The 17,500-nt window shown below is 38.9% G+C and overlaps 1 protein-coding gene across 2 annotated transcripts in view; it reads right to left on the reverse strand.

Annotated features, from left to right (window-relative positions):
* The window catches only part of LOC109399373 (peroxidasin), a 559,373-nt gene that overhangs the window by 196,053 nt on the left and 345,820 nt on the right, over positions 1–17,500 (reverse strand). The window lies entirely within an intron of this gene.

Here is a 17,500-nt window from a genome sequence, read left to right on the forward strand (position 1 = left end):
TGGCTTCTATATGCGTCTGTTTTCCACTATAACTCAGTCAAATTTGAACCAATTGACACAACTTTTGGAATGTGGTGAGATAGGTATAGTATCTATCCGTGTACAACATTTCAAGTCAATTGGTTCAAAATTGACTGAGTTATAGTGGGAAACAGACGAATATAGAAGCCACCACCCAAGTGGCGCGATACCCTAAGAGATCATCGAGTAACATCATACGAGGGGAAAAATCTCATTGATAAGTGTTTATTTTTCTATTATTAATCCCTATCACATTAAGGATGTAATAGTTACAGTAATAGCATTTTTTTTATCAAAACGATAGCCTGTCAGTACATTTTGAAGAAGTGGACAAAGTTGAAAGACAAAAGATTTAAAAACATCAACAATTTATTTTTTTAAATAAATTATACTCCATAAATTATCCTGGTAAATATTACGGACTGGAAACAAAGATTGTACAGTAACACAGCAACACAGTCTCCATTATATTTGCTAGCAGTCAGTGTAATCATTTCTCATACGTTTATCATTTCGCTCTAAAGCACGTGGTTTTACTTGTTTATCAACAACTTATTTCGTATGCCTTCCCGCCAGTGTTGCCACAGGTACAGATTATTCTGTAAAAGTACAGATTTTTTTCAACTTTTTGGTACAGATTCTGTACGGTACAGATTACAGATTTTCAGCAAAAGGTACAGGAATGGTACAGATTTTTTGAAATTGAGAAAAAACCATTAAATTAAAATTTAAAACATTTTTAATATTGATATTTTTGTTTTTAAAGTTCAAAAATTGGTAACAGTATACTCAAATTAAGTGTTTTTCATAGTATAGCCTGAATGTTATGCTCTTTTTTGTGTATTTTAAGCGATTTTAAATCAAATGTGGTACAAATTTGGTACAGATTTTGGGTACAGATTTTTCGAATGTCTGGTACAGATAAAAAAGATTTTTGAGCATCCGGTACAGATAAAAATGTGGCAACACTGCTTCCCGCGCTCTGCTGTATACGTACGCATAGCAACAACCACGTTGGCGAGGTTCGAGTATTAGTATCACGCTCAACATGTGATTTCGTATACCTACGCTGAGCTACACACTCTCGCTTGATCAACACCATCGACTGTATGGAAGCAGAAAGCGAAATAAAATTTCAACGAGAGACATTTGTCGTGCTCAATCTTGTATGGACGTGGTCGTGCCTATGTGGATGGTTGGACAATGTTTCCACATGCGGGATCGTATGAATTGAATGGCATCCACACTTTCAACTCACAGGCGGTGCAAATTAAAGGCTTAATTTTGCGATCAAACCTAGTCATTTGTGGACCTGAAACAATAATTTTGAGGGTTTATTTTAATTGTAGCTGTTGATATATTGGAGACCTTCTTTTGGATGTAACAACCACTAATGTCATTAATCCCCCTTAAACTGAGATAAAAAATATTTTCTTCATGAGTGAAAATAGTATGTTTATGGGTCAACGTTGCATGAGAAATTTTCAATTTGATCAAATTCAATCAGAGCAAAGTTTTTTTAGTGCTATTTAAAGCTCCAAACAACTTGAAACCAAGGCTTTACGTAAATGCTGGCTCGGTTTGGGCCAAATTAATGCTTATTTTTGAAATGTTGAATATACAGGGGATGGCCAAAATTTTTTGGATAGGCAACTTTTTTTTTCTCTCAGAAAAAAAGTATAGCAAACTATAACTTTTCAAATTTTGACTGTATGTTAACCTATTATATGTGCATTATTATAATTTAAGCTCGATTTATTAATCTTTCGCGAACCGTTATTTTAAAACACTATTTTTTAGACATTTTTTTTTTTTTGAACTGTAATATTTCGAGACCAGTCCCAAGCAACACATTATGTTATACAGGGTGTTAGGTTCCTGAGTGCAAACTTTTTAAATGGTGTTAGAGGACCATAAATGGAGAAAAAAATTGTTCTACGCATATGGTCAAATCTTAATCGTTACGTAGTTATTGAACTTCCCATGTTTTTGACTCTTATTGCCTTAACTGGCTATAACTTGAAAATGGTCAAACTTATCGAAGTTTTTTTACCCTTATTCGAAAGATTATTGAATTTTCTATTAAATGGCATCTTTGAATCGATTGGTTTAGTTAAATAACTAAGTTTTCTAGAGCAAATAGCTCAAAAGTAGTGTGTTTTAATTTATTTTTGTCAATTTACTTTGAAAAATGCATAATAATTCTAAATTCTTTCTCAGACAAAGTTGTGGCCCCTGTTCCACACTACAATTCGTTCTTTGACATCAAACTTCTATCTCTTATCGTTTTGTTGCAATTTCGATTTTAACATCGCATTTCAGATCATAAATTTGAAACTGTCATGGAAAGCACATTTTTGCGCATTGTGCCGCACATTTAAATCAAAATTGCAAGAAAACGATAAGAGCTAGAAGTTTAGTGTTAAAGAACGAATTGTAGAGTGTAACAGAGGCCACAACTTTGCCTCATAAAGAATTTTAATTTATTACGCATGTTTCAAAGATAATTGACAAAAACAAATAAAAATACACTATTTTTAGCTATTTTGCTCTAGAAAACTTAGTTATTTAACTAAACCAATCAATTCAAAGATGCCATTTGATAGAAAATTCAATAATCTTTCGAATAAGGGTCAAAAAACTGCGATAAGTTTGGCCATTTTAAAGTTATAGCCAGTTATAGCAATAATAATCAAAAACATGGATAGTTCAATAACTACGTAACGGTTGAGATTTGACCATATGCGAAGAATAATTTCTTTCACCATTTAAGGTCCTCCATCTTACCTTAAAATGTTTGCACTCACGAACCTAACACCCTGTATAATAACGTAAGTTATTATACTTCTGATATTGGACTTGAAAATTAACTTAAATTTTAAAATGACTGCGCTTATCGTAATTAAGACCAATTCTTATATTATTCGCGAATTTCTACATGTGCGATATCATATTCCAACAATCTATTTCTAAATGAAAATATGTAGTGGAGAAAAAAATAGGTTATGGTTTTAGGAGTAACTTTAAAACAAACAAAGCGTGGGGGTAAAACGTACAGTATGTTCAAACTTCATGTAATTTTTGCAAAATTTTGCTCAAACTCGGTATACTAAATTCTCTCACGCATATCGCACACAACTGAATCAAGAAGTTAATACAATATATTTAACTTCCACTAAATAAGTTTATTATTAGAAAATCCGCCTGTTTTAGTATTTTTTTTTTCGAATAATAATTTCAGTACATTCCAAACATTACATAAGATGTTTTAATAGCGTAGCACATTCAATTTACATTAAATCTGCTGATATATGCAGTTGAATATGTATATCGAAATTATACGTTTAAACTAACTTTTTTTCAATTACGTTGCAAAATAGTTCACTTTTCACACGCGAGCAATAAACTGAAATAGCCTATTTTTCGACACTAAAATAAGTCTGCCGAATAGTACTACTTTTCGGCACTCTTAAAAGTACTGAAAAGTAGCACTTTTCGGCATTTTTGTTAGCACACACTTTTGTCACGCCTCCGTAGAAAGTTCTGGATTTTTAAGGGAGCGTTACACTGTGGACAAATTCTACTGCTGCTACTATGTCCATAAGGCTCTAGAAGAAGTTGGTCTCGTTTACGGACATCCACGAAATTCAAACTATTGCACGAAGGTTTGTGACAACTCTTACCAATGGCTGCCCGGAAATTTACGACAGCTAACTGTGGCACACCCTGCCTGATTGAAACACGGGCTTCAGTGCAGCATAGGTGCTCACACGTGGTATCCTTTGAAACATGGTAGCGTAGCTAGAAATGTTCTAACTCAATAGGATTTTTCATAATTGCAAAAAATGTATGTAACTCGTTGCAAAATTCGATGTTTTCAGCACTCGTCATAATGACGTATGACTCGTGCAGAAAAAATCATCATTTTGCAACTTGCTGCATAAATAACTACTATATATGTGTCCATTTTACCCCCATCGGTTATTCATTTTACCCTCACTGTTTTCCGTTACTTTCCGTTTTCTTCCATTTTTTTAATCAAATTAATGAAAAGTGTATTTTTGAGCATTTTTTTCTTCTAGAATACTTAGAACATAATACCATCTATATTACATGATGAAAAAATAAGAGTTTTGACATATTTCTGTTGAAAACGACGCCAAACGCTTAGGTTGTTCATATTACTCCCAATTTACCTATTTCAATTTCAATCACCCAACAGTTTTTTTTTTCGTAGGCCCGAATCGTGAACAACAAGCCCACGAACTATCAACCGTGCAGTGCTCTATGGTACTCAGGGTAGCTCAAATTTTCAAACTAATGGAAGAATGGTAGGGCTGCAAAACGGTGAGTCGATAAGGAGAGCGTCCAATATAGCTCTGGTCCTCACAAGTTCCTACCTCATGCTTCCACGGGTCAAGCGATGACAAAGACCGCCAGCTAAGAGTTGTGTGCTTAGCTGGTAGTGCAGCCTGGGCACTGTTGTCCTTCTGACTTCAGCTAGATTGAGGAGGTACGATCCGAGTGTCTGTTCACCAAGGAGGTGCGGCTCAAACAGCGTCTGTTCTGGCATCCAGCGGCTGAGTAAGAAACGCTGTACCACGCCCAGCTAGATCCAAGGTGGTAGCCCCATCAGCGTGGTCGTCCCAGTGTTGGTTGGGACGTTAAACAGAACTGACACGATGGCCCTCCGGCGAGACAGGAGTGTTGGCGTAGGCCCAATAAGCCACCCGTAAAAATCCCCATTGCGAATAACATAGGAGAAAATACGACTCGATACAATCGGCAAAGACCCACGCGACGAATTAAGGACTACGATTGGAAACTTGGAACATGGAATTGCAAGTCACTAGGTTTCGCAGGATGTGACAGGATAATCTACGACGAATTACATCCCCGCAACTTCGACATCGTGGCGTTGCAGGAACTTTGTTGGACTGGACTGAAAGTGTGGAAAAGCGGGCATCGAGCGGCTACCTTCTACCAAAGCTGTGGCACCACAAATGAACTGGGAACAGGATTTATAGTGTTGGGCGAGATGCGGCAACGTGTGATCGGGTGGCAACCGATCAACGCAAGGATGTGCATGTTGAGAGTTAAGGGCCGTTTCTTCAACTACAGCATTATCAACGTCCACTGACCACACGAAGGGAGACCTGATGACGAGCATGAAGCGTTCTACGCGCAGTTAGAGCAAACATACGATGCTTGCTCGCCGCTTGACGTGAAAATCGTTGTCGGCGACATGAACGCGCAGGTAGGAAGGGAGGAAATGTACAGACCGGTAATCGGGCGAAACAGCCTGCACGCCGTATCGAATGATAACGGCCAGCGATTCGTAAACTTTGCAGCCTCCCGTGGTATGGTAGTCCGAAGCACCTTCTTCCCCCGCAAAGATATCCACAAAGCCACCTGGAGATCACCCGACCATCAAACAGAAAACCAAATCGACCACGTTCTAATCGACGGTAAATTCTTCTCAGATATAACCAACGTCCGCACATACCGCAGTGCGAATATAGATTCGGATCACTACTTAGTCGCTGTATGCATGTGCTCAAAACTTTCGACAGTTATCACCACGCGTCGAAGTCGAACGCCGCGACTCAACATCGAGCAGCTGCGTAACGTAGAAGTGGCTCAAGACTACGCGCAGCAGTTAGCAGTGGCCCTACCAACGGAAGAGCAGCTTGGCGCAGCTACACTTGAAGATGGCTGGAGGGACATCCGATCCGCCATAGGTAGTACCTCGGCTACAGCATTAGGCTTCGCGACTCCGAATCACAGAAACGACTGGTACGACGGCGAATGTGAACAGTTGATAAACGAGAAGAATGCAGCATGGGCGAGAATGCTGCAACACCGTACGAGAGCGAATGAGGCACGTTACAAACAGGCGCGGAACAGGCAGAACTCAGTCTTCCGGATGAAGAAGCGCCAGCAGGAAGAACGAGATCGCGAAGCGATGGAAGAGCTGTACCGCGCTAAGGACACACGACAGTTCTACGAGAAGCTGAACCGATCGCGCAGAGGCTTTGTGCCACAAGCCGACATGTGCCGAGATAATCACGGGAATATTCTCACGAGCGAGCGTGAAGTGGTCGAGAGGTGGCGGCAGTATTACGATGAGCACCTCAATGGCGACGTTGCAAGTACCGAAGGGGGCGTGGTAACAGATCTAGGAGTATGTGCACAGGACGAAAGACTTCCGGCCCCTGACCTTCAAGAGATTGAGGAGGAGGTTGGCCGGTTGAAAAAAACAAAGCCGCTGGAGCAGATCAACTACCAAGCGAGCTTCTAAAATACGGTGGAGAAGCACTGGTGAGGGAAAATTATGGACGAGAACAGCTTTCCCGGGAAGCTGACTAGACTGATAAGAGCAACGATGGACGGTGTGCAGAACAGCGTAAGGATTTCGGGTGAACTATCCAGTTCATTTGAATCTCGACGGGGACTACGACAAGGTGATGGACTTTCCTGCCTACTATTCAACATCGCCCTGGAAGGTGTTATGCGACGAGCCGGGCTCAACAGCCGGGGTACGATCTTCACGAAATCCAGCCAATTTGTATGTTTTGCAGATGACATGGATATTATTGCTAGGACATTTGGAACGGTGGCAGAACAGTACACCCGCCTGAAACGTGAAGCAGCAAAGGTCGGACTGGTGGTGAATGCGGCTAAGACAAAGTACATGCTGGTAGGTGGGACTGAGCGAGACAGGACAAGCCTTGGCAGCAATGTTACGATAGACGGGGATACTTTCGAGGTGGTAGAAGAATTCGTCTACCTCGGTTCCTTGCTAACGGCTGACAATAACGTGAGCCGTGAAATACGAAGGCGCATCATCAGTGGAAGTCGTGCCTATTATGGGCTCCAGAAGAAACTGCGGTCAAAAAAGATTCACCCCCGCATCAAATGTACCATGTACAAGACGTTAATAAGACCGGTGGTTCTCTACGGGCACGAGACGTGGACGATGCTCGAGGAGGACATGCAAGCACTCGGAGTTTTCGAGCGACGGGTGCTAAGGACGATCTTCGGCGGCGTGCAGGAGAACGGTGTGTGGCGGAGAAGGATGAACCACGAGCTCGCTGCACTTTATGGCGAACCCAGCATCCAGAAGGTAGCCAAAGCCGGAAGGATACGGTGGGCAGGGCATGTTGCAAGAATGCCGGACAACAACCCTGCAAAGTTGGTGTTTGCTAACCATCCGGTTGGTACAAGAAGGCGTGGAGCGCAGAGAGCACGATGGGCGGACCAGGTGGAGCGTGATCTGGCGAGTGTTGGGCGTGACCGACGTTGGAGAGCTGCAGCTGCAAATCGAGTATTATGGCGGCAAATTGTTGATTCAGTATTATCATGAATTTGATGTTAACTAAATAAATGAAAAAATGAAGCACTGGTGAGAGCACTACACTGGGTCATTACCAAGATTTGGGAGGAGGAAGTATTACCGGAGGAATAGATGGAAGGTATTGTGTGTCCCATCTACAAAAAGGGCGACAAGTTGGATTGCGGGAACTACCGCGCGATCACACTACTGAGCGCTGCCTACAAGATACTCTCTCAAATTTTATGCCGCCGTCTATTACCGATTGCAAGAGATTTCGTGGGGCAATATCAGGCTGGATTTATGGATGAACGCGCTACAACGGACCAGATGTTCGCCATCCGCCAGGTGTTGCAGAAATGCCGCGAACGTGCCCACACATCACTTGTTCATCGATTTCAAATCGGCGTATAATACAATCGATCGAGAACAGCTATGGCAGATTATGCACGAATACGGATTCCCGGATAAACTGATACGGTTGATCAAGGCGACGATGGATCGAGTGATGTGCGTAGTTCGAGTATTAGGGACACTCTCGAGTCCCCTCGAATCTCGCAGAGGGTTACGGCAAGGTGATGGTCTTTCGTGCTTGCTGTTCAACATTGCTTTGGAGGGTGTAATAAGAAGAGCGGGGATAAACACGAGTGGGACGATTTTCACGAAGTCCGTTCAGCTGCTTGGTTTCGCCGATGATATTGATATTATTGCTCGTAAATTTGAGACGATGGCGGAAACGTACATCCGACTAAAGAGTGAAGCCAAGCGAATCGGATTAGTCATTAATGTGTCGAAGACAAAGTACATGATGGCAAAGGGCTCCAGGGAGGAATCACCGCGCTCGCCACCCCGAATTCATATCGACGGTGATGAAATCGAGGCGGTTGAAGAATTCGTGTACTTGGGCTCACTGGTGACCGACGACAACGACACCAGCAGAGAAATTCAGAGGCGCATTGTGGCAGGAAATCGTGCCTACTTTGGACTCCGTAGAACTCTACGATCGAATAAAGTTCGCCGTAACACGAAGTTAACCATCTACAAAACGTTGATTAGACCGGTCGTCCTCTATGGGCACGAAACATGGACCCTACGTGCAGAGGACCAACGCGCCCTTGGAGTTTTCGAACGGAAGGTGTTGCGTACCATCTACGGCGGAGTGCAGATGGAAGACAGGACTTGGAGAAGGCGAATGAACCACGAGCTGCATCAGCTGCTGAGAGAACCAACCATCGTCCATACCGCGAAAATCGGGAGGCTACGGTGGGCGGGTCACGTCATCAGGATGTCGGATAGCAACCCGACTAAAATGGTTCTCGAGAGTCATCCGACCGGAACAAGAAGACGTGGAGCGCAGCGAGCTAGGTGGGTCGACCAAGTGGAGGACGATCTGCGGACCCTACGCAGAGTGCGGAACTGGAGACAAACGGCCATGAACCGAGTGGAATGGAGACGGCTACTATGTACAGCAGAGGCCACCCCGGCCTTAGCCTGACCGGTAAGGTAAGTAAGGAAGAATGGTAGTCGAGAATTATCAAATACTTTATACTTATCGCAAAATAAAAAAAAAAAAAAGATGATGGTTAGAAAACGAAAAATAAATGACAAATTAGTGAACTGATATCAATGGTTTGGATAAGCAACTTGTTGTGTTTGTTTCATGTTCTGGGGAGCATTCTTCGCCGTAAAACTTTGTTTTTTTATTATCACACAAAATAGAGCCATCATCATTTTTTTTTTATTTTGGAAGATCGTTCGATTGGTAAAGAAAGCGTTAAGTGAATAACTGTGGAGATGTCCATAGAACACAAAGCTGTCTCAGTTGGGATGTAACGCCAGAAAGATGATGCCAGATATGATGACTAACAAAAGTCACAGTTACCTGGCAGAAAATGTCTAAGTAAAGCAAATAGAAAAATAGTACAATACTTACATCAAACGTATACGTTCACGTATTTATTTCGCTGAATTTCAAAACTGTTTCATGAAAATCCGTGTTGTAGGAGTCTGCATAACACAAATTTATAGTGTAGGAGTCTCTGCTATACGTCTACTAATGATCCTTCTAAGTACATTTTGAAGATAAAAAAATAAATTAACCATCTTGTAGATCGTGGCGTTAATTTTCACTGGAAATTTGTTGATTATTTTTACTGGCTTTCTCAGTCTGGGGGAATTCGAAACCAAGGGTGCGACCATTCCTTTGCAAAGATTTACATTCATTTGCTATTATTTCAGTTCAGAAGCATGCTATCGAAAAACAATGTATGGATGAATTTAACCTTGTAGTTTTATCTGAAAGTTTGCCGAATAACATATTTACATTCACCGCGTGGAGAGTTGCCTTCACAGCTCCCTCACGACTTTGGTATACGTTTGCGACCCCAATGTTATTCGGCAAACTTTCAGATAAAACTACAAGGTTAAATTCATCCATACATTGTTTTTCGATAGCATGCTTCTGAACTGAGATAATAGCAAATGAATGTAAATCTTTGCAAATGAATGGTCGCACCCTTGTTCGAAACGACTAGTTTTGCATTGCCCGACTTTTCGGCCGTGTGTATTTGGTCTTTTTGGAGGGTAAAACCGTCAGTCGTTCTTCGTTTACCGTTGAAAAGGCCAAATACACAAGGCCGAAATGTCGGGCAATGCAAAATTAGTCGTTTTAAATTTCCCCAGACTGAAAAAGCCAGTTAAAATAATCAACAAATTAAATTAATCTTGATGCACGTTCTATTGAGGTACGCCTGTAAATGTGTTCGCATTACAGACTACAAAATAGTATTTTCAATATTAATTTAATCATCAAGAATTCAAATTATGAATTAAATTAAATATTCTAAATCACTAGCGTAGGCAGCCTTTTGATTTTTTTCGCTCATTCTCTTTGATAAATAGTTTATTTTCAAAGTTACGGGATTCAATTACAGCATAGTATCATTAAGGACAAGGAAACAACCAAATAGTTTTTAATTAAAGGATTAATAAACAGTAAACTGTTTGAGAAAAAAGAGAAAATCTGGGCACGCTAGAGATTAAATACATCCCAATTTAACAGCTAGTATATGCTCCTTGACAGATCCTTAGAAAGTAAAAGGGAATATCGATTTTAGCAAACCAAAACGATATTTGTCATATTATTTTATTTTTATTTATTTTATCTTTTATTTTAATCATCGTCATCACCAAACATCGATTTCCTAGTTGGTTTGAACCTTCAAACAATATGAATACATTGTATGCGTTTTTTATGCAGATAAAGTGAATTTAAGGAAAACATACAGATACCTAGATAGCTAGATGGATCGATCAAATGGAGGACGATTTACAGCCCCCCTCACAGAATTCGGAACTGAAGATAGACAGCAGAGGACACTCAGGCCTTAGTCAGACCGGTAAGGTAAGTAAAATACTAGATTTCACCGTCCTACAATACTGTATAATAGGCCTGTCCAGCTTTTCAAAAATGTTCTCTGATTCTCAAGTCCACCCCTATATTTTGATTGGCATCCTAGAAGAAGTAACTGGTCAAAATTTCAGCCAAATCCATTAAAATTAAGAGGTGCATCAAATCAATTTTGTGTTTTTCGACTATTTTTGAACTTCAAAAAATCATAACTACACTAAAACATGTCAAAACTTAATTCTTTCGGTAGAAATTGAAAGCTATACTTGTTTGCTACAACTTCTCCGAACAACGTGTGCGAATAAAATTGAAGGAAACATGTGTAATTATCACATTTGTGATCAGAAAAACTTTAAAAAGTTGATTTTTTGATAGATTTCGTTCTGGAACACCCTAATATACGTAATAAATTTCATATTTTAAAACGGCATCATATTCTCTCATGTTTTTGGGCTATATGCTTCTTTGACACCAATGCTGTAGGAGTTGAGCAAAAAATATTAAAATTCGGGAAAGCCAAATGTGACCTAAAACTAGCTTTTTGGAGAATTAAGTTTTGACATGTTTTAGTGTAGTTACGATTTTTTGAAGTTCAAAAATAGTCGAATCAAAATATGGGGGTGGACTTGAGAATCAGAGAACATTTTTGAAAAGCTGGACAGGCCTACTGTATAAGCTACAATATTATTGAGTTTCAACGATTAAGCGCCTTCAAAATAGGTAAGGTACAAAAAAGTTCTAATTTGGTTTTGTCATGCCGAAAAATTCAGAACACAAATTCATTAATAAATCCAATGGACCCAAAAAACGTTGTTGGTATATTTGTACTTATTAACGTGCATTAAAACTGTTTCAAATTTTTTACATTCCTTATATTATGCATATAATAAAAAGTGTAGCAGATCTTCATTTACTGCGTTTCACGGGGCAAGTGTGACCCATTCAGAGTTTTTGTTCAAAGGGCTTTATATAAGTTGCAACAAATAAGGTAACATAAATTATAAATCTCTTACGTGAATGGCTATGTTTAGAGATAAAAAAAGAACAGGTTTATGGCATCGTGCATAAATTACGTAACACATAAAATAGCAAATCACTGAAAAATTGAACTCTTGAATCAACTGTAGCAGCTCATGAAAAATAAATTGATTTTGTTATACAAAAAGCGCCGTAATGTGAAGTGACAAAAGATTTCGAAACTTGGTCTTTATATTATAAAGTTGATACATCTCGCCAATAGTAAATCTGGGGTAACATCTTCTCCCTTACATAATTTTACGATCATTAAATAATGTTTTTTTTAATTATAAATTTTGAAAAGGCCATTTTCTTATTCTAATTTCCTATGGACGGTTCCTGAATGCTCAGAAGAATTCATTATATAGCATTAATAAAAAAAAAATAATGGAAGATATTTAGAGAGAAACATAAAAAATACATGCTTTTGATTTTTTTTGTTCTAATCAATGTTTTACCGTTTTTAACAAGAATTTCGTCATCTAAATAGAGGTAATTTTATCTTAGGCTAGACAAGGCGAGATGAACCTATAAAACTGTGTTTGTTTATTCTCATAGGTCCCACTTGCCCCAGATAGTTAAATGCACTGGGTAGTAAATAAAAATCAAATACAGCTTTTTTGCTTGAAATCATTTGCAAGAACTCCAAATACTATCCTGAAACCGAAAATGTATTTGTAGAATAACAAATTAATTTTTAAACGATGAATGTAGTAGAGCACGCCAATCTCACCTAGTGAATTAAAAATTACATATGAACAACAATAACGTATATGTGAGTATTAATTGATAATTTGAGAGTATTAAGCTGTTTTCTGCTGTGCATGTATCGCTCCTGGAAGGAGCGAATATCGAAGCATAATCGATCGCGTTCGCTATTGTCTCGTTCGAAAACGGAACCAATAGACGCATGGATGTTTAAAATCAGCCTTCATATATTTACTCAACAAGAACTGCAAACTTCGTCACTTAACGTGTCGGGCAAATTTGTCATACATTTTGTATCAATTGAATAAATAAACCGTATTTTTGTACAGTCCGGTACCTTAGTGTGGCCACTGATATGATCCGTAATTATGCTTCAGTATTTTTCCTAAGTTTGTGCGGTTCGTCACTGTTGGTGTCGGCACAAAGCTTTGTTTCAATATATCGATTTCATGGCAAGTAGCAATACACATTGGTTCACCAGTCCTCCCAATTGCGAGGTGACACAAAATCTTTTTCATTTAAAATTTTCGTGGTCTCACCATTCTTCCAAATTGTGAGGTGACACATTTGTGTGTATACTGTACAATTGCAGGGATCGCATCGCTTACCAAAGTGAATCCTTGATCAGTTGCATTGATCAATCCCTCCCTACTAACAAATCTCCTTCCCGTGACAACTGTGGAGGGTCCAGTAGTACATACAACCTCTAGTAGCAACGGTTGTCGAACAAACATTCCTTTCCTTCCCCGGTAGACCGTAAGGACGTGGCCAGCGCCGTTATTGACCCAATCTGGGCAATTTCCACAAAATTGGTCATTACTCAAGAATAAAAAAAACAATCTCAAAAGTTTCATAACATACATATAGCTTTCCCTTCCAAAAATATATTTTTGGAGAATTTTGCCGGACTTCCTAAATAGTTTTTCTGACTTTTCCAACCTATTTTCCTCAACTGAGGAACATATTTTTTATTTGGTTTTTTTTTTAATAGCTGAGAAAATTTGCTAATGATTTCACAAAAAAAAAAATGTGTCTACGATACTTCGTTCTTGAGTTATGATTTTTCAAAGTAGGTGGTGTTTGTGGAAAATGTTTGTTTTCCACTGAAGTTTTCCGGAAAATTAGGCGACCCTGATTTTTTTCAATTTAGTTTTTGTTCATATATATGTGAGCTCTACATGTGGGGGGTTTGGGTTACGTTTAGAGTTTCGATCACCGTACTTACTAGATTTTATGTAACAGATTTTATCATAAATGCATGGTACATTTAAGAATAAACTTTAGATTTAACCCTTTGGGGACGGATGGGTTGTATGTGCCCAGCCGAAAAAATCGACCATCACAAACGTGTTCTAGACTAGCGAGGTTGCATCTAAAGAGGTGAAAATGCCGTCTCCAAAGGGTTAAGGCACTGTTAATAATAGACATAAGAATAAATCAATAGTGTAAATAAATATGCAATCGAATTCACAGTTTTATCAACAAACTTCTCCTTTTCATAATCACTCCATTCGCTTCGCTACATGCACGCTTTGTTATTCCCTACCTATCATGCCAGTCATTCAGCTTGACAACTGCGAGACGAGTACGGATGGAAAGTGGGATTCCTAGCAGTGCTACCAGAACAGTATCTAACCATGATCAAAAATTCGAGTCAATCGGATTGAAATTGACTTAGTTATAGCAGCAAATGTCCAAAACACGTCCCGCTGCCCAAATGGTCCCAGACCTCTGAACTTTTGATATGTTACGCCATTTCTTTTGTTTTTTTTTTTTTAATTTTAGTAAAAATATAAAAACAGGTTTAAAACCATGAAAACATGAAAAAAACTAATAAGTTTACAAATTAATTACACGTGCACCTTATGCTCTTTCAACGTATTTTTCCGGTTTGAAGTTATATTTTTTTTTTCAATTTTAAGTATTGAAAATTTTCAATTTTTAGACTACCCTATTTTAAACTCTAATGACGACATAAAAGAATATGGGTCTAATCACGGTGTTCAAAAAGTGATATATTCCCGAAATCTGACAGCTATTCACACATAGAAAAAAAATACGAATTACAAATCACCGAACGTACTGTGAATCTCAGGAAAATGCATCTGTCAAAATTACCGGAACGTTTAAATTTACCGTAAAAATCGTAGAACGTTCGGTTTGTTTTTTACAAATGAACTGTCAATATCACTGAACGTACGGTAAATTTCACAAATGATCCGTAAATATTACCGATCATACGGTAGTTTTCACAATTTACGGCGATTTTATGTGAGCACAAAAAACCTCTGTTTTCATAAAAATGTCGATCATGGGATTGAACACACGACCTGGAACCACAAATGCTACCACTGTACAAGAGAGTCTTGCTTGGGGATGATGCGCAAATTCTAATAGAGCTGATGCTCAAAGCTGTGGGTATGGCTGTTAAACGCATTTTACAGTAGTACGGTAAAATAGTTCCATCACCGGTCTGTTCGGTAAAATATTCACAGATCTCCTGTATATTTGTCTGATTTTACCGATTCTTCGGTGATTTCTTAAAATTAACCGATTTTCTCCTGTAACTTCATCGATTTCGCTGTAGACTTAATGTTGGTAATACTGTAGTTTGTTTGTTTATAGAGCAGTTTCGGTGATTTTTTCACCGAATACTGTAATTTATTCTAAGTGTGTTTGTTGACGTAATTCAAATCGTTCCACACCAATTTGATCAACGTGAAAGACGATAAGAACGACGTCACATGTTTACATCCAAAATAGATGTTTACATAGGATGCTAGCGTGCCTTGTGATTTTTATGCCGTGGGTCTACTATATTGAATAACAAACCCATGAAATATCACGACATTCATATGTAGTACAACTATCTAGCTTTTTACGCTACGATGAGGGGTGATTCATTTTTGACAGATCTTGCCGACAGCCCATACAGCATCAAAGCAGCCAGAAATTTCAGTTCATTGCTCACCACAAGCTGTCAAAAATTTTCGCTTTGAACTTTCGCAAAACTATTTATTTATTTGAATATATTTATTAAATGGAATTATAAAATTATTTCTTTTTAGGCTGTGATCGTGTTCCATCTAGCTAGGTGTAACAAATAATCACGAGTGAACATTGAGCAACTGGTATAATGGTTGTAAATATTTTAAAACATTTCCTGCATCAGTTCCGGAGCCTGTTATGGAGTTCATCATTTTCGGATTTTCAACCCATAAAATCGAAAGCAGTATTTATGCAAGCCATTCACTTTACGGATTTCTTTCAATATTTTTGACAAAATAATGGTTATCAATTTTGATCTTAGTTGGATTTCTATGGGAGCCCTTCAAGTGCTCCCTGATGGAAATTATAAAAATGGTCACGAACTAGCTCCTCCCGTTTAACCACCCAACTTCACATAAGGACTCATCTATGAACTTAATGATCCGGCGGTTGTGGTTCTGACATAGGTTCTTGACTAATTTCGGAAACATGATGGTATGAACAAACGCGTACAAGGGAAAGAGGGGGTGGGGAGGGGGTCAGAAATGACCTCTGGCACATTCGCCACATCTAATTGACTAATGAAATTAGATTTTGGAATAAAAGATAAAAAATGTCTGGGGTGCTATCATGGATCTCAGTGACGCAAACACTTGAAAGGGTTTTCCACTGTGATAAGAGGTAGAATTGATCGGTTTTCAATATCAATCCCATAGGCGAAACTACTGGGGGTGCCGGGGGTGCCAGGCACCCCCTAGAATTGGAATGCATTACTATGAAATATGGGGTGATGAATGATGAATGGATGAACTAATGAATATTTGTTTGAAAGGCACCCCCTGGCAAAAATTCGTAGTTTCGCCAATGATCAATCCCCAATGTCCCAAGATCCTCTGACGTTACTGAACCGTTAGATTGAGTTATTTCCTTCCTGCAAAGAAAAAAAATGCATTAAAGATTCCAAATAACACTCAAAACCCAAGAACTGTTGCATTTCTTACAACAATAAAAACGGTTACAATGGTAACGTTGCTATGTGAAAACTTTTGACAATTCGAGAGCAGTGAACTGAAATTTTCAGCTACTGTGATACTGCAAGGGCTGTCGTCAAGACCTTTCAAACATGAATCACCCCTCATCGTAGCGTAAAAAGCTGGATATCGATTTTTTATGGAATGGCTGTGATTCTAAATATACCTAGACTCCGAGCTTGTAATAATTTTGAAATAACTTGCGACAAAACTCTCTCAATTTTTCACGTTATTTTTAATGAAATGAAAATCGAAGTGGTTTATTTGATTTGAAAGTGCAATATCAGCAGAAATATAATGATTCACGTTTATGCATTCGCGACTACGAAGTTGCAGAATGTGAGTGAAGGTTTTCGTGAGAAAAAAACGAGAGGAAAATATGTTTTTGTTTTTTTACGCACATTCTGACAGTTCCTTACAAGGTTTTTCATTAATGCGACAAAGAGTTGGAATCTCTTTCAACATCGTAGTCGCCGTGGTAGTCGCGAATGATCTCAAACCGTTAAGACTTGTTGAAAACTAATCAAAGCTATAAAACTGCACCATGTCTACTTTACCCCCACCACGCCTACTACGATTTAACTGCATTCAAATCGATGATAGCTGTAAAATCCATGGCTACTATGATAGAAATATGCGATTGACTGATCCGAAAACTATAACATTGCTCTAACTTCTTAATCCAACGAGTTAATCATTAACCATTGTGATCCATGGAAAGCTGATAAAATTTTTCAAATCCAAATTGTAAACAACAAGGCCACGTAACGTCAAAGGCTTGAAAGAATGTGTACATTAGCTTCCACGGCGTTAAGTGGCCTATCAACGATCAAGCGTCTCCGTCCATGCTTGGTTGATTGGAGTTCATAGGTTGACATACACGCTAAAAATTCTGCACGCTCGATGTAAGGGAAAAATCCCTTAACTATTCAACATCCCAATCAACATGATCAAAAATGTTTTTCCTTTAAAATCGCAATGCTGTCAGTGTTG

This window comes from Aedes albopictus, chromosome 2 (assembly GCF_035046485.1).
Source record: "Aedes albopictus strain Foshan chromosome 2, AalbF5, whole genome shotgun sequence".
In the NCBI taxonomy this organism is placed as follows: Eukaryota; Metazoa; Arthropoda; class Insecta; order Diptera; family Culicidae; genus Aedes; species Aedes albopictus.